The following is a 22,851-nucleotide window of genomic DNA, read 5'->3' on the forward strand; positions in this document are numbered from 1 at the left end:
CATAGTAGAAGTAATTAATTAACTTCATATAAAATTAATAGAAGTAAGATTTCTTTTGAAAGCACAAGAATTTTCCAGGTTGTTTTGCAACAGTGACTCTACCATTCTGTGAATTATACACAGGTGTTTAATTCTGTCTTCTAATTCTTGTTCTGCTAGCTTTTCTTATTTTCACATAATAATATATCTCTATTCCAGGATTTCATTTGCCTTTTGTGAGAGGTGATAACACCCTTGAAAGTCATAGGTTAAAAAATAGTTATCTATTATTGAATGTTTTGATGATTGATCACGGCTAAATATATAACTTTGAAATATTGTCTCAGGTATTAAAATGACCTCTTAAATTTATCAACTAAGAACACAAAAATTTAATTATTGCATGACTAAAATATGGCAGTAGTTGTAAAAAGAATTTTATGTCACTGTTATTCACCAGCATTTTTTTCCTTCATGTTCTCCCTTTCTAGCCATTCCTTTGTCTCCTTTTCTACCTCATTCCTCATATGATATCATTTCACTGTAGGTATTCCTATATATTTTCTTTATGCATGTCCTTATTTTTATAAAGAAGAAGATAGTAAGAGAAAAGAATTCAGCAAAAATCATTTGTGCTTGAAGCAATCTGCTTGAATCTCTGTCTATTTTCGTCCCCTTTCTGAGGCACCAGTCGCAGGTGGTTATTCTTTCTTCCTAAACTTCTAAATCTTTCATTCAAATTCAAGAAGCAAAGGTTGACTTAGAAACAATTCCCCCTTCAAGTTTTTTTTTATCTCTTCTTCTCCATTCTTCCCTATTATTTTGTTTAGTTTAATGTATTTCTATGCTAAAATTTATGTGTTCTAACCTTATTTGACTAGGTTATATAAAAATGAGATTCGAGACATGTTTACTCTTGCTATGCCTTCCTTTTTAGTATATAAGAAAGTGTTTTCTCCTTCATTTTCTTGCCTTTGTAGTATATTTCTTTTTCCCCACCCATTTCTTTTTTAAGATGATTAGATCTTAAAAGTTTCTCTGTTTTAACTCTATCTATGACATTTCATGACATCTGGATATTGTGGGACACTTCTTTTTTCTCTCCCATTAAAATGCTCCTTCATCTTGTTATAGACACACGTACTTGCTGAAATAATTTGTTTCAATCTACTGATGTTTGCATTTCTATTTAACACCTATGCTGTTTTTTTCTTCTTTTTTCAGTCAGGAATGATATACATGAAAGTCTCCTATTTCGTTAACCAAGTGAAACTTGGCTGAGTCTGTATTTCATGAATTTGCAATTTCATCACTAGGTTTTCTCTTCTACAACACAGTAGATACAACTTACTCTAAGTTATGGGTTAGATGAACTAGTAACTGTAACAGGCAGGATTTGAATGTGGGGGATCCTGTCTCCAAGCTCAGGATCATATGTATTATGCCACAATACTTTTCTAAGGAATGCTTAAATGCCATGTTCCTTTATACTAGCTGTTGTCTTTAAGTTGACAAAGTAATTGTGTCTTTTTCTAATTCTCATCATGGTATCAATGCTTATGCTCTTAAACATTATCCAAACTGAGAATGAACTCCCTCCCAGGCAATAAATATTTCAAGTTCGGACAAAACATTGTCCATATTTCTGTCATTAGATTATCCAAGCAAGTTTCTGAAAGGCTAATCACCAGTGACTTTAAAATAGACCCACAGAGAGATATTTTCCACAATTCCCATTAAAACTCATCACCTTTTTTTAATTCAATTTAATTAGCATTTATTGCTATATACTTTTGATGGAAAATAGCATTTCTATTTTGTTATTTTTCTTTATATCCACAGAAATTTATATAGTACCTGAGTCATAGTGTGTGCTTATTCTGTTTAATGACTGATAATACACCTACCATGTGCTAGGTACTATATATTAGGTTGTTTTTTGCTGTTTTTAGCAAATGAATTTACAATATTCCTTGAGGATATTACACGAAAACAGATAAGGAGATTAGAATATATGCAATGTAAAAACAAAGTATTTGTGCAACAACTGAGTGAATAGGGAAAGTTTTCTTGTAGGAAGTGACCCATGAAATGAACATTAAAGGGAGTTAAAAACGCCAAGGTATGGGGGTGGAGACAAGAACAAGTTTTGGGGACAACCCTGACAAAGCACAGAGGAGAGTGAAGCAATGTTATATGATAGAAATCAATCAGAATATCAGTTTGATAGAATCAGAAATTTATTATGAGGGATTAATGAGTAATCTGTCTAGAAATAGACTTGAATCAGATTGTCATTTGTTTTAATGGTCATACATAGAAGTTTATATTTTATGATATAAACAAGAGATACTGAAAGTTTTCTAGTGAGGGAATGACATGGTCAGATCTGTGCTTTATGTATCTGATTTAGTCACTCTATAGAAAATGGACTAGAGAAATTAGAGAGTAGGTACAAGGATCAATTCTAAGACCATTTGGATAGTTCAGGAAATTGTGAGGAGAACTTGAACCAGAGTAATATGATACAATATATTATATAGAGTCGTTATATGTGTGTCTGTGAATTGTATGCATATATGCACGTACACACATATATAAGTATTTTTGGTGATAATTTTGAGGAGTCATAGTCATTAAGTGTGGCTTTGGCAATAAGAATAACACTTTAAATATAAATAACTGGAAGAGTTTGTGGTGGCCTTAAAGAAAAGAGGAAAATTAAGATTCATTCATGAGTTTGAAGGACAGGGATAGATCATTAGTTCCATTTTAATATGATGATTTTGAGATACACATGGGGAATCATAGTAAACATGTCTAATCAGCAATTAGAAATTGGATCTCAGGAGAGAAATGAGTGTTAGCTCAGTAAATTTGGGAGTCATCTACATAGTTATGAATATTAAATCCATGGGAGCTAAGAGGGATAATCTATGGAGAAAAAAATAAATGGCCCAGGACAGAACTTTGGTGTATACAGAAAGTGGTAGGCCAAGAATAAAAATACTATGAAGGGAATTTTGGTCCATTTTCTTTCTTCTTTCTTTCTTTCTTCCTTCCTTCCTTCCTTCCTTCCTTCCTTCCTTTCTTTCTTTCTTTCTTTCTTTCTTTCTTTCTTTCTTTCTTTCTTTCTTTCTTTCTTTCTTTCTTTCTTTCTTCTCTCTCTCTCTCTCTCTCTCTCTCTCTTTCTTTCTTTCTTTCTTTCTTTCTTTCTTTCTTTCTTTCTTTCTTTCTGTCTGTCTTTCTGTCTTTCCTTACTTCTTTCACTTCCTCCCTCCTTCCTTCTATACTTCCTTCCTTCCCTCTATCCCTCCCATCTGCTCTTCCCTTGCTTCCTCCCTTTCCTGCCTCATCCTTTTACATTCCCTGTGACATCACTTTCTCCTTTCCTACCATATCCCATCCATTCCCCTCCCTTTTTACCCTCCCTTTCCCCTTCTCTCCTCTTTTTCTCTTACCCCCTTCCCTCCCCTTTCTCCTCTTACTCCTTCTCCTCCCTTCAGTTCCCTACTCTTCCTTTCTCTCTATTTTTTCTCTCCCTCTCCCTTTCCTCCTTCCTCTTTCTTCCCCTTCAACCTCCCTTTAATTCCTTCCTCTTCCCTTTTCTCTCCTTTCTCTCTCTTCCTCTCCCTTTCCTCTTTCTTCCCTTCTACTTCTCCCACCCTGCCTCCATTGGGCATTTTTCATGTCCCTGACTAGGAAAAATATTAATATATATAAATAACACTTTTCCAAGTTTTAAGCTACCATAAGGGATTTTTTAAAAGTGATTTTTATACTTGCATTTGTTATTAATTTTCATAAAATTTTAATGTAGTCATGTTTAATGTAGTTCATGTATGTTTGAAATTTCCTTTTTTTCTAATGAGGCAAATGATTTATAATCATCTATAATAACAATAATGATGAGTGTAAAGGAAGTGATAATAATAATAATAATGTTACTCTCTAACTCAAGAAGACTCCATGGCTCCCGATGACTTCTTTTTCAAAAATGTTGGTTCTGAAAGAAATGTTTGAGTGATCATCTTCAATCCTCCTAGATTAGAATTCAAAAATTTCAACCCAGAAATGTTAAATATCTTGCCCCCAGCTCTGACAGGGAAGAAATGCCTACTACCACTTAGATAATTTGAAATGAGGTCACAGTCCAATGAAACATTTGGAAATCTCTTCCAGTTTGCCTGTCATTGTTGTCTCCCTATGTATATATTCTGTAATCCTCCTAGGAATACCTCGATATTGGCAAACTTCTGCAGATTTCTTTTCTCTTCAATTATGCTTTGTTGTCATGTCAAGAAAGAGAATTTATGGTTTTATCCTTTTAATACATAATAATTCACTTTGAAAATAATTTGCTAACTTTGACTGCAATACATTTCTGTGTGTTATGATGATAAAGCATTTTCTAACTATGGAGTTAACTGATCTTTTTCTAATTCTTAATCTTTTGCATGAAAGCAATCTTCTCTAAGGAGTGATAATTGGGAAGGGTGTTTTGGTGGTCAGAGTACTGAGATACCATAGGAACCTTACTTTAATTATTTGTCATGACATGCACTAGCTTGCTTATATTGAGTAATTCAGCCTTTTTGAGTTTCTTTCCTCATCAATGAAATAAATATAATAAATCTTACACCACCCACCTCACAGAATTGTGGGAGATTGATTTTGAAAGATTAAAGTATTATATAAATTTAGGGCAGCTATTTGGTTCAGTAGGTAGACTGCCTGGCCTGAAGTCAGGAAGTTTCATCTTTCTGAGTTCAAATAGGGCCTCAGACACACTTCTTTTGTTACCTTGGGTAAATCATTAGTTCCATTTGCCTCAATTTTATTATATTTAAAATTAACTGGAGAAGGAAACAACAAATCACTTCACTATCTTTGCCATTTTCATTTCATAAGTTTAGGGTTTTCTATGTTCTAAACAAGTATATCATTAGACAGTTTATTGTACTTTGCTTTTCATTTACTTTTCCATGAAGATTTTAAAAATCATGTTCCTTTTTGATGGGAACTTCTTTTTTATGTTCTAATATAGTTCATAAAAGAAATAGATATGAGAAGTTTTTTTTTCCCAGAATAAGATTCAATAAAATTCCATAACTAACTTATGTGTATGTATTGGGATATGAGAATATTGGCGAATGGGAGTTTGAAGGTGGATCTGTGAACCTGGGTGAAAGGAAGAAGGGTGGAGCCATTGACCAAAATAGGAAAATTAAGAAGGTAGAGGTCTGGAAAAACATAATGGCATGTTTTAGATATATACTTCAGATGTCGCAGATATAGCCACCTAGAAATGTCAAATGTGGGGAACGGGGGGGATACTGGCCTGAATTTCAGAAAAGAAATAATGACCAGGTAAGTAGATCATGGAGTCATTTATTTAGAGATCAAAACTGATTCCACAGGAACTGATGATATGCTCAAGCAAAAGCATGTAGAGAGTAAATTTCCCAGGACAGATATTTGTATTATGCTCACAGTTTGGAGATAGGACATAGATAAAAATAAGAAAATGTGTTTGAGGAGTGTTTCAAAAGATAAAAAAGCCATAGTTTAATGATTCTTTGCTGGTTTTCTAGTCTTCTTTTTTTTTTTAAGAAAAAAAATGATGAAAAAAAGGAAAGGAGAGGAAAAACCCAAGACTAATTAATTTACAAGAAGATGATGTGAGAAACTTATACAGCCATAGTCATCCAATATTAGAGCTGGATCACAATGTAAGGATCATTTAGTGCCATTCCTTCATTTCTTCATAGATCAGAAAACTGAAATCAGTGCCTAGCAAGTGAAATAAAACACACTTAAATAATGAAAGAACAAGAAGCTCAATGGCTAAGTACTTGAAATGCCATCCAGTACATGAGGGTTTAGGCTTCTACTTTTTCACCCTGGCTGGCAACACTGGTATTATTGTATGTAATTGCAGGACAGATTTGGGCTCACATAAAAGGATAAATTTTGTAACAATTAGAATTGCCAAAATGCACTGGCCTTCTTTGGAATGTAATGGATTTCACATTATTGAAATCTTCAAGTGAATACTGGACAAGCACTTGTTGGGGATATTGAAGAGGGAATTTCCTTATAGCTTTAGTTTAGTGTAGAAGGTCTGAGATATGATCTTACTCTTTAGAGTGTGAGATTATGTGATTTTGTGAGAAAGAAATAGTTTCCACATAAGAAGATGATCCAAAACATTCTGTCATCAGGGGGATAATGGGTCAATTTCAGTCAGTGTGCCTTCTCTTGTTATTTTTACTACTATTTTTCTTCAATGTAAAGTGTCTCTTTTAAAGCATGCCAAAGTCATTAAGGAGATAAATTTGTAGAGTGCTATATATTTAAATAGTTTCTTTTATGCTAGCAGTGTAATGGTTCAGAAAATATAGTTGTGTACAAGTAAACATTCATCATTTAAGTGCACATCAAAAATATATAGAAGTGCAGAGAAATTTTAGTCAAAACAGACAAATAGATCTTCTGCCCCTGTATTCTTTATGAAGATGGATCAACTTAATGATTTAGGAGGGCTTAGGGATATTTGTAACCTTTTATTGTAAGAAAGGAAGAGTACTTTCTTTTAAACCAGCGGTGAGTGAATATACTTAATATTTCCTTCTTAAGTCACTGTAATACTTGTGAGATAGTAAATCTTCATTGGATGATTTCACAGCTCAGTCTGAGCTTCATGCAAGAAAGCAAAGCCAGGCACTCAGGTTTTTAGTACTTCAGGCAGAGTTCCAAGGAACTAGGGAACAGAACTCGGGAAAAGCTGGAAAGATTGAAATTAGTGGACAATTGTCATTCCGTCATTTTAAAAAGTGGATGGAAACTAAGAATACATTTAGGGCAAACTTCTTCAACTGTGGAACTAACACCTGCCATTCAGCTATGAAACTTTTATATTCACACCACATTTTGAGAGGAGAAATTACCTTGAGACATTTTCTGAAAAATCTGTTGAATAGGTACTTCACAGTGTCTAAAAACATAATACCATAATATTGTCACACTTGATTTGTTGCTTCAAACTAGCACGGACCAGTTTTTTTTTTTCCTAAGGAAATCTACTGACAATAATTGTCTAAACCTTCATTTTGGGGCATATTTGGCCCAATGCCCAGGAAGAATGTCTCCATAAAATCATAAGTCAATGCAGTGAAAGTTGATCCTCCTGCAGTTTCTCTGTAGACATGATGACAAGAAGTCTGGCTGACTTTTTTTCCAGGCCTAATCTCTATTTGCAATAAATTAAAGACCCCTATTAGGATAGAATCCTCTCCCTCGAGAGTCAAAATAAGACTGTCTTACCTCTAACATCAGGAATGGAGCCAGGTTCAGTGGGATTTTAATTAGATTTTCAGGAACTATCTAGCTATGTATTTATAGAAGACTCAGCACCACAGTTTTCATTTGAGATCATGGGGTTTACACTGTGAATACACTATTTTGAGTGATCATTTATTGTTGGCAGTGATCAAGAAAATTGATGTGACTTCAATCCTAACAATGTATTTTCTGTAGTTGACTTTAAATAAATTAAAAAGTACATCAGAAATACCTATGAGGAATGATGATATCTACAGCAAGTTTTACAATTGCTTAATTAAAAAATGTCTTTTTAGTTATACCCTGTATTTATATGTTAACAAAATTTTAAAAATATATTTTCTTAGTTGCTTTTTCATATAAATAATAAAAATCTTACATTCCCATTTTTTTTGCTGATGAGAAACTTGGCATTTGAGTAGGTAAATTGAATTTCATGTCATATATTCACTACCGACTTAGTTTAGGAAATAGAATTTGAAACCTATATACATATTTGCTCCATGTCTATATCTACTATTCTACGACACAGTAACCAAGATTTGTTATCCTAAGCAAATTTTGATCTACTCACTCCAAAACCTAGTTAAATTTGTGAAGAAATAGAAATGGAGTGGAGGAAATACAGAAACAAAAAATAACATAGTTTCATAGCAGTAAGGAGTCTTGCTAACAAATTAGACCAATCCATACCCTAAAGGAATTACTTCTAATTACTCTCCTCTCATTTGGTCTCCTTTCTATCATCCCCCTCACACCACTTACCCCTTCTCCCCTACTTTCCTGTAGTGTAAAATAGATTTTCATACCAAATTGAGTGTGCATGTTATTCCCTCCTTAAGCCAAATGTGATGAGAAGAAGCTTTACTTTTTCTCTCTTACCTCTGCCCTTTCCCCTCCATTGAAAAAGCTATTCTTACCTCTTTTATAAGAGATAATTTGCCCCATTCCATTAGTCCCTTTTTCCTCCCAATATATTCCTCTCTCACCTCCTAATTTTATTCTAGATATCATCCCTTCCTATTCAACCCAACCTGTGGCCTGTGTGTGTGTGTGTGTGTGTGTGTGTGTGTGTGTAATCCCATCAACAACCTAAATACTGAGAAAACTCTGAAAAATTACAAATATTATCTTTCCATTTAGGAAGGTAAACAGTTCAACTTTAGTAAGTCCCTAATGATTTCTCTTTCCTGTTTGCCTTTTCATGCTTCTCTTGATTATTGTGTGTGAAAGTCAAGTTTTCTATTCAGGTCTATTCTTTTCATCAAGAATGCTTGAAAGTCCTCTGTTTCATTGAATGACCATTTTCCCTTGAAATTCAGTTTTGCTGGGTAGGTGATTCTTGGTTTTAATCCTAGTTCCTTTGACTTCTGGAATATCATATTCCAAGCCCTTTGATCTCTTAAGGTAGAAGTTGCTAGATCTTCTGTTTTCCTGATTGTATTTCCACAATACTTGAATTGTTTCTTTCTGACTGGTTGCAGTATTTCATCCTTGACCTGGAAACTCTGGAATTTGCCTACAATATCTCTAGGAGTTTGTTTTTTTGGATCTCTTTCAGGAGGTGATAGGAGGATTTTTTTCAATATTTATTTTACCCTCTGGTTCTAGAATATCAGGGTAGTTTTTCTTGAGAATTTTGTGAAAGATGGTGTCTAGGCTCCTTTTTGATCATGGCTTTCAGGTAGGCCCACAATTTTTAAATTTTCTGTCAAGGATCTATTTTCCAGGTCAGTTTTTTTTTTTTTCCAGTTTTATGTTTCCCTCCTAATCTTGGTTGCATTGAGTTTGTCTGTGCAAAATATTTTCAATTTAATGTAATCAAAATTATCCATTTTGCACTTCATAATGTTTTCTATCTCTTCTTTAGTCAACAAGTCTTATCTTCTCCCTAAATCTGATAAACACACTATTCCTTGCTCCACCAATTTGTCCATGGTGTTAATACCTATATTATATACCCATTTGGACTTTATTCTTGTGCGTGGTGTCAGACATTTGTCTATGCCTAGTTTCTGCCACACTTTTATCCAGTTTTCCCAGCAATTTTTGTCAAACAGCGAGTTCTTATGTCAGAAGCTGGGGTCTTTGGGTTTATCAAACATTAGATTGCTATATTCTTTGCCTACTGTGTCTTGAGAACCTACTGTATTCCACCTGTCTACCCTTCTGTTGCTTAGCCAGTAACAAGTGATTTTGATAATTGTTGCTTTATAATACAATTTGAGCTAGGCCACCTTCCCTAGCATTTCTTCTCATTAGTTCCCTTTCTATTCTGGAATGACTTTTGATATTATTTTTCCAGCTCTAGAAAATAGCTTTCTGTCAGTTTGATTGGTATGGCACTAAATAAGTAAATTAATTTAGGTAGAATTGTCATTTTTATTATATTGGCTCTGCCTACCCACAAGCAACTGATGTTTTTTTCACTTACTTAGATCTGATGTTGGGGCAGGTAGGTGGTGCAGAGGATAGAGCACCAGTGAGGCAGTCAGGAGGACCTGAGTTCTAATCTCCCCTGAGACACTTGACACTCACTAGCTGTGTGACCTTGGACAAGTCACTTAACCTAAATTGCCTCATCCTGGGCCATATCCATTCATTCTGTTGAATATCTGGCCGTTAAACTCCGATGGCTCTAGAAGAGAAGACAGGGTGGTGGCCTGCACAGCTCTCCCTCACTCAAAAACAAAGTGCAAATCATGTCATTATTTCTCTGATGGCATGGTCTTCTTCTGCAATGAAGGACAAACACACACATGAATATATGTATGTATATACATGCATGCATGCATATTTTTTCCCTTTGGTAGGTATTATCTTTACTAATACAAATTGCAATTCATCTAACTTATTGGATGGTCTCCAAGAATAATTGTGGATTCAGAGGATTCACTCCCATAGCCAATCTAGTTGTTAACCTCTCTTAATATAGCAAGGTTTGTACCAGGAAAACAGATACACAGCCCTTTTTAAAACTCAAACTCTAGGAATCTTCTGTATGCCACAATTTACACTGCAGTGACATAGCCTGGGATTCTCCTGAGTTATCCTCACACCCTGATGAAGCGTCAGAGTAGGACTTTATTGAAGTCTAATGACATACAATTAATAGCTAGCAGAATACGGAATTGAATAACTGCATTTTAAAAATATAGCTATGGGGAGAGAAACTAGGTTTAATTTTTAGTGGCATAGAAGATTCTTCAGTGGGGAGCCTCCCTGTACCAATTCAGGTCAGCATTATCCATGAAATGTAGAGGTGCTTAGGATACTGATAGGGTAAGTGAATTACATAATGTCACATAGCCATTATGTTTCAGTGATGGGATTTGAACTCAAATTTTTATGGCTCTGGAGCATTCTATCTACCTTGACAATGTGACTCTCATGTGAACTTTTAAGCACAATATAATTTGTCTATTCTTATTCCTTCTTTCATCATCGTCATTGTCATCATCATCATCATCATCATCATCACAGCTGTCATCATCATCTCAACATCTTCTTAGTTATTATTGCTCCAAATCTAGCTTTCTTTCAACTGTGTGAAAACAAACAATGAGCAATCACAAACAAAACAATAGAGCTGTGCGTAGAAGATGAAATTAAAATTATAGATATTAGTCATCTATGTTGAAATCAATTCACCCTGCATCTCATGGATTAGGGAACAGGTCCCTTACCACTTAATGGTTATTTTTGAGCCCTCCTGACTCAGAGTATATGTAAATAGTAACTGTTTCTCTTTTGACCAGGAACCCTCAAGTTCTTCCTCTCCCAGTTTGATTTTTTGGGAAATATTAAAGGAACTATAACTTCCCTCATTTCTTAAATAGGCCTCATCATTGAATGGATGTTGTCTCACCTGGAAAGACCTTGGTTTATAAGAGCCAAGGTCTCCCATTGCATCCTGGGGCATCTTCTGTCGTAGTGATCAATATTTGGCCACTGGGCCCAGATGACTGTGGAGGAGAAAGTGAGGCTGGTAAGTTTGCACAGCTCAAATCAAAGTCAATTGAAAATCATGTCATCATCTCCCCGATGTCATGGTTGTCTTAGAGAGTGAAGAACAAGTCACACAACCTCACACACTTAATAGAATATAAGAGAAGCAATTCATACATATATTATTTGGAACTTTATGTTTAATGTATATATGGTGAACCAGGGAAAGGGAAAACTAGGAAATGTGGATGCATTTCAAAAATATCTTCTAGTATCAGAGATTAAATTTCAATAATTATTCTAAGGCATTGCAATATTCTTTCTTAGTTCTCATGGAAAACCCAGAAATAATAAATGGTGACAATTCTAGTAGCTTGAACTATTGCCCACTGGGCTAGATAATAGCAGGGGTGGTATTTACATTGTGATTATTGCAAAGAATAAAAAAAATTACTGTATTTCTAAAAGAGGAGGACTTGAGAAGTCATCATTTTACCCTTTTGTAGGGTATTCCTTATTTTAAGGAATAACAGAAATTTTATTTTGGACATCTCAAAGGAATTTTATATCCCTCTTTATTTTGAATTGTCTTTGTCAGTAAAAGCTTTCTTTCCCAAACTTCATTTATCTGGGGTGAGATGATCTAAAAATGATGTTATGTAGCAGCCAAATTAAAAAGATCCCACATGCAAGCTGTCACAAAATTCGAATCTCCAAAATATATCTCGATGCTAAAATCTTCATGTACCTTTATGTCTTCCCTGTTTTTGCTAGTTTCTTTTCTGTTTTTTCTTGCCAGTTACTTCATAATAATATAGTTAAATATGATCTATTGTGTGGTCCTTCTTTAAATCTTTCACTATTATCCCAATGATAATGGGATAATAGTGAAGCAAAATTGTTACATCTTTCAAGACTATTTGCATTAGCCACTTTGTTGTACAATATTCTACTCTCTTGCTTTTCAGCTTACTTTCAAACTTGTTACTTGATCTTTGTTCTCCCCTTCCATCATTTCTGAATTCTTTGCCTCCTACTAAGAGTATTGTTTTCCTTACCAGCCCAAAGAATTAAAAAAATTACCTTGAAAGCAGGCAAGCACTTTAATATGTTTAGTCTGATCAAGGTATTATAGGCACTGTTTGGGAGATTACACTCAATAGTCTTTCTCTGTTTTTCTCTCTGTCTCATATAAAAATATACACACACGCATACATACATACATACATATATACACATATAAACATATATGTAGATGTGACTCATAGATATACACACATACACTTATGGAACAATATAAGCAAGTTTGAAAAAGTTTTCACACATTATTGAAAATAGTAGGTTTCAAGTTTGGAATAAGCTTTATTGTACATTAATGACTTCATTTGTCTTCTTCATTTGTCTTTGTGACACCATTTGATATTTTCTAGATACACAAGTGGTTTTCCATTTCCTTCTCCAGCTCATTTTAGAGATGAGGAAACTGAGACAAGCAGAGTTCTATGTATTATGAGACCTAACTGCTTTAAATATCTTGCTCAGTTTCCACAATTATAAATGGTATGCATGTGTACATGTATATTTATATATATTTACACACATATATTCACATGCACACACATATATGTACATATACACATATATACAAATATAGATATATACACATATATGTATATACAGAGAGAGCGAGAGAAAGAAAGAGGGGGAGAGAGAGAGAATAAACTCAGATTTTGGGGCTCCAATTCTAGTTCAATTTCCCTTGTGAAAGAAAATAGACATCTCCTTTTTTCTGAGCTTGGGATTCTCTCTCTCTCTCTCTCTCTCTCTCTCTCTCTCTCTCTCTCTCTCTCTCTCTCTCTCTCACTCTCGTTGGCATAGCATTGCCTGCCCTGTTTACATTGTTGCAGCCACTGTGCATATTGTTTATATGGCTCTTCTTACTTCTCTCTATCCACCCAGTATTTCCAACTTCCCTCTTCAGGAAGGTATTTATGATATATACATAAGACTTATACAAATTCCCCAAGTCTTTAGCCTCTTGTTTCTGATTCCTAGAATATGAACTCAATTTTTTTTTATCAGCTTTGCTTATTGCCTTCTTCTGCACCAGAGGTACCAAGTGTACAACACATTGGAAAAAGCAATTGAGTTTGTATTCAAAGAAACTAAGTTTGAATCCTTGTTTCCTGAGACTAATATGACCTTGAGAAAGAAATGGTTATCTCCTTGGACTACAGTTTCCTTTCTTCTGTAAACTGAGGAGACTGGATTTGCTGTCCTTCAGATAAATGATGTTTTGAATTTGAGCTTGTTATATAATCCTTTTCTTAAAATTGTTTTTCTAATGCCTCATCTTCTGTTATTGATATTGGCAAGTCAATTCTATACACTTTTATAATCAGCTTTTCTGTAAATTCTTGTTATGGACAATGAAATATGAAAGACCCAGATATTCTAGAACTGTTTAATTTTGCAGTTGTGCCCAAGGTAAAAGTGTCTCCTTTATTTGTTTCTACCAAGAGGAACTATGAATCAGCCTTCCATTTAGCCAACACTTCCTTTATACTCTCTTGTTTTATTTATGCTGAGAATATCAGTGTTGACATCATAGGGATCTTTAGGAGTATGGTCAATCAGTTATTGGTTGTTTATCTTACATTTATTGTAACAATAGATACATTAGCACTTGTTTTTGTTTTTAACTAATTAATGTTCTATGTTTATTATGGTTTATCTAGTCAGAGTAGATAAAGTGCTGAATCTGTATATTTTCAGTAGTACACACATAACACACGCACAATATACATATGAATTATATGCACATAAGTATATATGGTATATATTAAAACAAAATAACATTTGTGTATTTTAGTTACAATTAGGACATCCAAAATTGGTTTTATGTTTTTAAACCATCCACTGCCCTGTTACTATCTGCCATCATATCTATTAAAGGAGTCCAAAAAAAAAAAACCAGCATGGAAGAAAATTTTGTATTTGTCAGCATTTCATGGGTTTTCATGACCAAATAACTCATTTGTAAGTAGCCAGCTTACTGTTAATAAGCCCTTCTTTGTACTTAAGTCTTAATTTTCAAAGGTGTCAAAGAGTGTTGATCGCAAGTCTCCCAGAATATTAGAAGTTCACAATCTTTCTACTTTATTATCATGACTTTAAGAACTCAAGCTTCCCTCTTTATCATAATAGCATATCAGAGCAAAATTGTGTCATTCTCAAAGAAAAGCTAACAGCTACAATAATTATTATTTTAATTACAGTAAAAAATGGGTAATTGTGGTTCATATATGTGTATATATATGCATATGTACAAATACATATTTTTCTGATCATTATGAATGCCCTAAGTAATATATATGTATATGTATATATGTACCTATATATTTATATATGTTTGTGTATATACATGCACACAGATATATATGTGTGTATGTATGTATATTGCTGGTGAGAGGGGTGTGGGGATTAGTGGGAAGAAATAAACTATATCACTGCTAAAACAATGAAGTTAATTCCTTCAAATTATGTTAAATAATGAAACAATTTTTTCAATTATTTCCAATTAATTAAAAAAGTAATTCTTGATCTTTTCGACCACATTATGCATTTGTCTTCTGCTCTGGTAATATATTAAGTTATAAAATATCATATATTGTATTTTAGTCACTTCCAGCTACATAATTTGTTTCTTAGAGGATATAACAGTATAGGATAATAGCTATAATAATAGCTATAATGACAGCATTCATTATAGAATAATATATTTCACTAATGAAAAGGATGAGGTTATTCAAAAACTTGCAACATTAAAATTTAATTTCAAACACTATTTGGTTTGTTAACTTCTGTATTTGAGTTTCTTAGATTCGCATAGCACCTTTCTTGATTATAAATGTGATTTCAAAAATATTTTTATATGCATATATATGTACTTTATTTATTTTGGCATTAATTTTTAATATTTGTTGGCTTCCAAATTCTTTCCCTCTATCCATCCTCCCCCCCCACTATTAGAGTAGGAAAGTGATAACATGTGAATTATACCTGTGAATTCATAAAAAAAAACACATTTCTATATTAACCATGTTATAAACACACACATATGCACACATACGAAAAATCAAGTAAATGAATAAAGTATATTTCAGTATGCTCTCCAAGTTTGTCCGTTCTCTCTCTGTCTGGATATTTATAGCATTTTTCATTATGAGTCCTTAGAAATTGTCTTGGATTATTGTCTTGATCAGAGTAGCTAAACCTTTCACAGGTGATCATTATGGAAATATTATTGTTATTGTGCCAAATGTTCCCCTGGTTGTACTCACTTCACTTTTCATTAGTTCACATAAATTTTCTCAGGTCTTTTTGAATCCAACATCCTTATCATTTGTTCTAGCACAATAGTTATTTAATCACAATCTTAGCTACTATTGTTTTCTGCTATCCCTCAGTTGATGAGCGTTCCCACAAATTCCAATTCTTTGCTCTCACAAAAAAAAAAAAAATAGCTGTAAATATTTTTGTACATAGGGGGCCTTATCTTTTTTGTCTAATCTCTTTGGGATGTACATAGTAGTATTATTGCTGGGTAAGAGATTATACAAAGTTTTATAGCCCTTTATACATAGGTCTAAGTTGTTCTGTATTATAGTAGGAACAGTTCACAATTGCACCAACAAAGCATTAGTGTACCTACTTTTCCACATACTATGTAACATTTGACCTTTTCCATTTGTGTCATTTTAGACAATCTAATAGCTATAGGGTAATATCACAGAGTTTTTAATATACACTTCCTTAATTTATTTTTCAAATAAAGGAATTTATTTTATATTCTAAAAATTGAAAAGAAAGAAATACATGGACTATCTCCTTTCTTGCTCCTTTACTCAGTCTTCATCCCAGTGTATACCTCTTTCTAAAACTCAAGAAGGACATTATTATTTTTCATGGTGTAGTAAACAACAGAATATATGAAATTATATTGACTATGTTCCTTAATATATAAATGCTGATATGAAATTAATGCTCTTTTCTTTAATCAAGTTCAATATTTTTTCATAACATTTGGAGAATGATCTTATTACATCATTGTACATAGTCAAAGTAGGACCTCTCATGAAGATAAATATTTATGAGTGTAAAATAATTCATTCAAAAATAGATTCAGGTTGAGAGATTTAAAGTATTTTTTTTTTTTGGTGCAGCAATCAGAATTAAGTTACTTGCCCAGCGTCACACAGTTATTAAGTGTCAAGTGTGTGAGCCAGATTCAAACTCAGGTCTTCCTGACTACAAGGCCAGTGTCCTATCCACTGAACAACCTAACTTTGCCATTCAAGTTAACCATTTAAATGATAGGCAAAATGATTTTAAGCAAATGCCCCTCACAATATACTTGGTTGACTTTCTAAATTTAATTTTTTATTTACAAATTTTATCAACTCTTAGGGAAATTTAGATGGATGACATACATGAATAAAAGGAAGGTGAAATTAGCAGAAGATGAATAAGGAGGAGAAAGAGAAGTAGAAGTAATGATGTCTTGTATAATCTGGAACAATTTTCCTTCAACATATATATGGTTCTTTAATATTGTAATTTCAATATTGATTTTTTTCTCACATTTTCTTAATTTCTTAATGAGAAACATTTGTGCAAAGTCATCAGTCTCACATTCTAATCTTGAGCCATCTAGATTCAGTGATAAGATATGCATCAGGACAACTGGAGATGAACCAGGATGCAGGGGAGAGAACAGACCTGTTTGACTTAGCAATATCCCATTCAATGATTAGGGCTTAAAAAGACAAGAGAAAAAGAATGGCATTACTTCCCTGATGTTGTGGTCCTCTTTGAGAAAGGACAAAGAGCAGTCTCTGGAGGTAGAAAAGGAGCTTCTCTCCCTTAGAAAAAGAAAGACAACAACCGCAACAATTTCCTAATATTTCTCTCCCTGTTTCCTTACTCAGGAAGAAATCCTTCACAATAAAAGATTAAAAAAAAAAAACAGAAAAAAATAATTAAACAAATTTAACACACATATAAACATATAAAATTTAATAAACATATAAACCAAGTCTGAGGACATGCGATGTACTCCAGATCCATTGCCCTGTCTCAATACATGCAATACATGAAGAGAAATTCATTTTATCATCTCTCCTTTGTGGCTAACATTGGTCATTACAATTGTATAACATTCCATTTTTCTTATTATTCTTTCTCTTTGTATTGTGATTTTTTATTATACTATTTTTTTTAAAGTTTAAATTTGTTCATTAATCTACCCATGTTTATTTGATTTTTTCACAACTATCAATTCCTACAGTTCAACAATATTTTAATAATTCATTCATCACAATTTGTTGGGGAGCAAAGAATAACTGGAGGGACTCAGCTGAACTCTTCTAATATTCTTGTCCAAACAACTTTAAAATAATGCCAATATCAGATTTTAGAGTGCTAGAGAAAAGAAAAATCAGAGGTATACCTTTATCCAGCTAAATACAACTTAGGAGATCCTGAGAAGAATTTTCGACCTGTAGCCTTTCCAGGTATAACAGACTGAGGAGAAGTCTATTACACCTGGAATGAGTATGGGGGCAGAGTATGGCAGTTGCTGTCAGCCTTGCAGGCAGCTACTGTGGCAACATTTCGGGGAGTTTTTAACTACCACAACTGGACACAAAGAGATTAAAGGGGACACTTTGCTGGCATTGGGTACAGTTGGTTTTGATTGGCAAAAATACCAAAAGCAATTCTCCATCTAGGGTAGAGAGGATTGCTTGTGATCAGTCAAAAGGGAGAAATGGCCTTTGTTATAGTTCCAGGGTGAAGAGGAGCACTACTACTTGCAGCTTCAAGGGAGTAGGGCCCACTTTTGGGTAAAGACCAGAGCATGAACTGGAAGGGCAGAGGCCACACCTTTCACAGTATGACACCATCTTGAAAGCACTGAAAACTGCAAATCCCCAGAACTAGCTCTGAAAAGAGCAGCAAAAAAAGAGTTTGAACTTTGGTACACTGCCTCCCCAAGCCTTGGTGAATAAAGCCCAACTTTAACAAAAAATAAAAGAGAAGAAACAGTTTGGCAAAATGACTAAACAACAGTAACAAAAATAACTTGACCATATAAAGCTATTATTATGGTATAGAAGTCCCAGACACAAACTTAGAAGACGACAACAATATAAAAACAGCTACTTGCCAAGCCTCAGAGAAGAATATTAATTCAACCAAAAGCCAGCAATAATTCCTTGAAGATATACAGAAGGAGATAACAGTCATAGAAGAAAAATTGGGAAAATAAGTTAAGGGTTATTCAAGAAAATTATAAAAACACAGTTAATTGCTTGGTTAAAAAAAGCACAAAAATACTGAAGAAAGTAAGAATTGGCTTGATGTTAAGAGAGAAAGAAAAATTTATTAAAGAAAAGAACTCCTTAAAAAGTAGACTTGATCAAAAAGAAAAGAAAATAGAAAGGTCACTGAAGAAAATAATCCCTCAAAATTTATAATTGGGCAACTGGAAGCTAATGAGTTCATGAAACTTCAAGAAAAAGTAAAACATAGTCAAAAGAATAAAAAAAATAGGAAAATTAGAAATATTTCTTCGGGAAAACAAAACTGACCCAGAAAATAGACCAAGGAGAGACAATTTAAGAATTATTTGATTAGGTAAAAGCCATGATCGAAAAACAAGCATATACATTATCTTTCAAGAAACTGTAAAGAAAAACTGTCCTGATTTCATAGATGCAATGTGTAAAATGGAAACTGAAAGAATCAACAGACCATTTCCTTAAAAAAACCCTAAAATAAAAATTCCCCAAAGTATTTTAGCCAATATCCAACGCTCCTAGATGAAAGAGAAAATATCAAAAGCAGTAAGAAAGAAATCACTCAAATTTCATGGAACAATATTCAGGAGTACAGAAGATCAAGGGACTTCCTTTTTAAAGGAACAGAAAAGCTTTGATATTATGTTATAGAAGGCAAAGGAACTTGGATTGCAACTGTGAATAACCTGCCTAGCAAACCTAAATGCAACCTCTCTGGGGAAAATGGATAATTAATGATCGAGAGGATTTCCAAGCATTTGTAGCGACAGAACTAGAACTAAATATAAAAATTTGACATTCAAATAGAAAATACAAGTGAATAATAAGAAGGTAAACATGAAAGTGTAATCATAAGAGTAATTATATTCAAGAATTATGAAGAACTGGGAAAAATTAAGAAAGAAATGAACAAATTAATAGAGTGAATTTAAGAAAGAGACACAAAGTACATATGGTTCTTGATAATGTATAAAAAAGCAGAACTGAAAGACTTGAGTTCTCTGATTAGTTCCATAATCAAACAAAATTTCAGAGGAATAAAAATGAATCCTTCTTTTTAGATGGATTAAATCATAATGATGATGGACTAAAGTTGTAAAATGAGGCACCCATTTTAAGAATTGATCAATAAAATTATTTTTTTGTGTGTGCTAAATTGCATTTTGTTATATTGGGGAGGGAAATGGAAGAGTCACTTGGAGGGAATGACAATGTAGGGGGGGAGAGAGACTGCAAAACATTTTTAAAAAATCTTGCATTATAAAAATGTCTTTGTATTGGTAATATAACACTATCTGGTAACATTTAAATGCATCACAAAATTAGGACAAATGCAAGAAACTCAATCTTTATATTCATAAAGATGAGTAAATACAATGAAACTTCACTGTACTAAAATGTTTCTGAATATTGCTCTTTTGATTTTTGTATTTCTATCTTTTTATGTAAGCAATCTAAATATGACCACCACTTTTGCATTATTATTGTTTAGTCTTTCAGTAGACTAAGACTAAAAAACATTCTGGAATAGTTTCTATTTCATTTTCAGTGGATTAAAGCAAGCATAAGTAAAATGACTTTCATATCATACAATTAAAAAAAAGGAGGTAAAGTAGATTCCTTTGACTTAACTCCATATCATTTTTAGCTAAAAGCTCTAATAGTATACATGTTTTTCCAGACTTAAGGTTCAACAGCAGATATCAGACTTCCTTCTGGGTAGACTCATGTCCTAGTAACCATGAATATAATTTCTTATTCAGGTAATTCTATCTCAAAAATATGAGCAACTTAATATCTTATGACATCTTGTCAATTCCTATTTTTTAATTTAAAAATCCATTCCCAAAACAAAAACTTTCAGTATAAAATACTTCTTGATGCAGTTATAATGGGACAATCTTTCTTTTAATAACAAAGATAAACTCACTAAGAACTGTACAAGAGTATTAATAACCCAGTTACCTGTTAGACAAAAGGTAGCTACGTGCCAAGCCTCAGAGAAGAATATTAATTCTTCTCTGAGAATTCTTCTCTGAGAATGACAGGTCATTCTTCTTGTACAATGGGCATCACGATGACCTTTTCAAAAGTATCATTACCCAGTCCACTAAAAGCACTGTAAGAAGTTAATTTTGCTACCATTAGATTTAATTACCACCACATAGTCAAATGTCTTGATCACAGATACATTTAGCTAACAGGTTGTTTTCTTGCTTAAAGAAACAAAAGCATTAACGAATGTCTAATTCAGTGTCACAAACTTAAATACAATATTATTTTATAGGAAATATCTTCTCGCTGTAATTATGATGAGGGCTGGAGAGATGGAGGTACAGGAATTCCAAGGCTGGAATTCCCCACATGCATCATCTAGAAAAGAATTCATGGACTCAAGCATTGTTGAGGTCAAGGTGGCAAATATTTATCATGCTTTTCAGCAGGCAAAAGGGCTTAGGGAACCTGCAATCTTAGACGGGTACAGGTAGAGTTTATATAGATTATTCTATGATCAAATATCTGCCAAATATGCTAAGTAGGTGATTCATTTTGGGATTAGGGAGTTAAGGAGGAGTTAGTTCTTAAAGGAATATGCACTTTAAAATACCTGTGCAGGTATTTTACCCAGAATTCATTGGGAAATAGCCCAAGGTGGGAGGAGAATTACATGAAGGTGTAATTTTAGGCCTGAAACATCATAAATGAACTAGCAATCAGGACTAAAGAATACCAGAAGTCTCTCATCAAAGTCTTATTAGGCAAGATAAATATAAGGGTGTATTCTTATATCTAACTCTAGGATGCATATGATTGGTCAGTGAGTAGCAAATGTCATTATGACCCAGTACACAGCCATCTCAGCCAGTACATCGTGCTGTGGACGCAGAGCCCAGCCCAGCCCTGCCGCAGCTGTGGCACAGAGAGGAGAAGATCTGAGTGGGCTTCAGGAACGGGATCTCCAGCGGCCGTGTGGGTCCCTCCAACCACAGGTGACGGGGGTCAGTGAGAGGGTCTTCTTGGCAGGTCGAGAGGGGAGTGGGGTGCCCCCATAACTCAGGCCCCCTCAGGAGGCAGTGGCTGATGCAGCGGCAGACCAGGGCTCCCCAAGCAGGCAGGAGCCTGGATCCATTGTTGAAGGTCACTGCATAAACCCCCTGAGGGAACTGAGCCTGAGAGGCGGCCCTGCCCTGACCTGAGTATCTGAACTTAATCTCACACTAAATAGCAGCCCCGCCCCTGTGGAAACCATGAGGCTGGGAAGGAGCATTTGAATCTCAGACCCCAAGCTCTGGCTGGGAGGATCAGGAGGCGAGGTGGGTGTGAGGAGAATATTCAGAGGTCAAGTCACTGGCTGGGAAAATGCCCAGAAAAGGGAAAAGAAATAAGACTATAGAAGGTTACTTTCTTGGTGAACAGGAATCTCTTCCCTTCCCTTCTGATGAGGAAGAACAATGTTTACCATCAGGCAAAGACATAGAAGTCAAGGCCTCTGTATCCCAAACATGCAGACTAAATATTCTGTGGGCTCAGGCCATGGAAGAGCTCTAAAAGGATTTTGAAAATCAATTTAGAGAGGTGGAGGAAAAGCTGGGAAGAGAAATGAGAGATATGCAGTCAAGGAGACCCAAAAAAATGCTGAAAAAAATAACACTTTGAAAAACAGGCTAACTCAATTGGCAAAAGAGGTTCAAAAAGCCAGTGAGGAGAAGAATGTTTTCAAAAGCAGAATTAGCCAAATGGAAAAGGAGGTTCAAAAGCTTACTGAAGAAAATAGTTCTTTCAAAATTAGAATGGAACAGATGGAGGCTAATGACTTTATGAGAAACCAAGAAATCACAAAACAAAACCAAAAGAATGAAAAAATGGAAGAGAATGTGAAATATCTCATTGGAAAAACAACTGACCTGGAAAATAGATCCAGGATAGACAATTTAAAAATTATGGGACTACCTGAAAGCCATGATCAAAAAAAGAGCCTAGACATCATCTTTCATGAAATTATCAAGGAAAACTGCCCTGAGATTCTAGAACCAGAGGGAAAAATAAATATTCAAGGAATCCATAGAACACCGCCTGAAAGAGATCCAAAAAGAGAAACTCCTAGGAACATTGTGGCCAAATTCCAGAGTTCCCAGGTCAAGGAGAAAATATTGCAAGCAACTAAAAAGAAACAATTCAAGTATTATGGAAATACAATCAGGATAACACAAGATCTAGC

The sequence above is a fragment of the Notamacropus eugenii genome, chromosome 6, assembly GCF_028372415.1.
Source record: "Notamacropus eugenii isolate mMacEug1 chromosome 6, mMacEug1.pri_v2, whole genome shotgun sequence".
NCBI lineage: Eukaryota > Metazoa > Chordata > Mammalia > Diprotodontia > Macropodidae > Notamacropus > Notamacropus eugenii.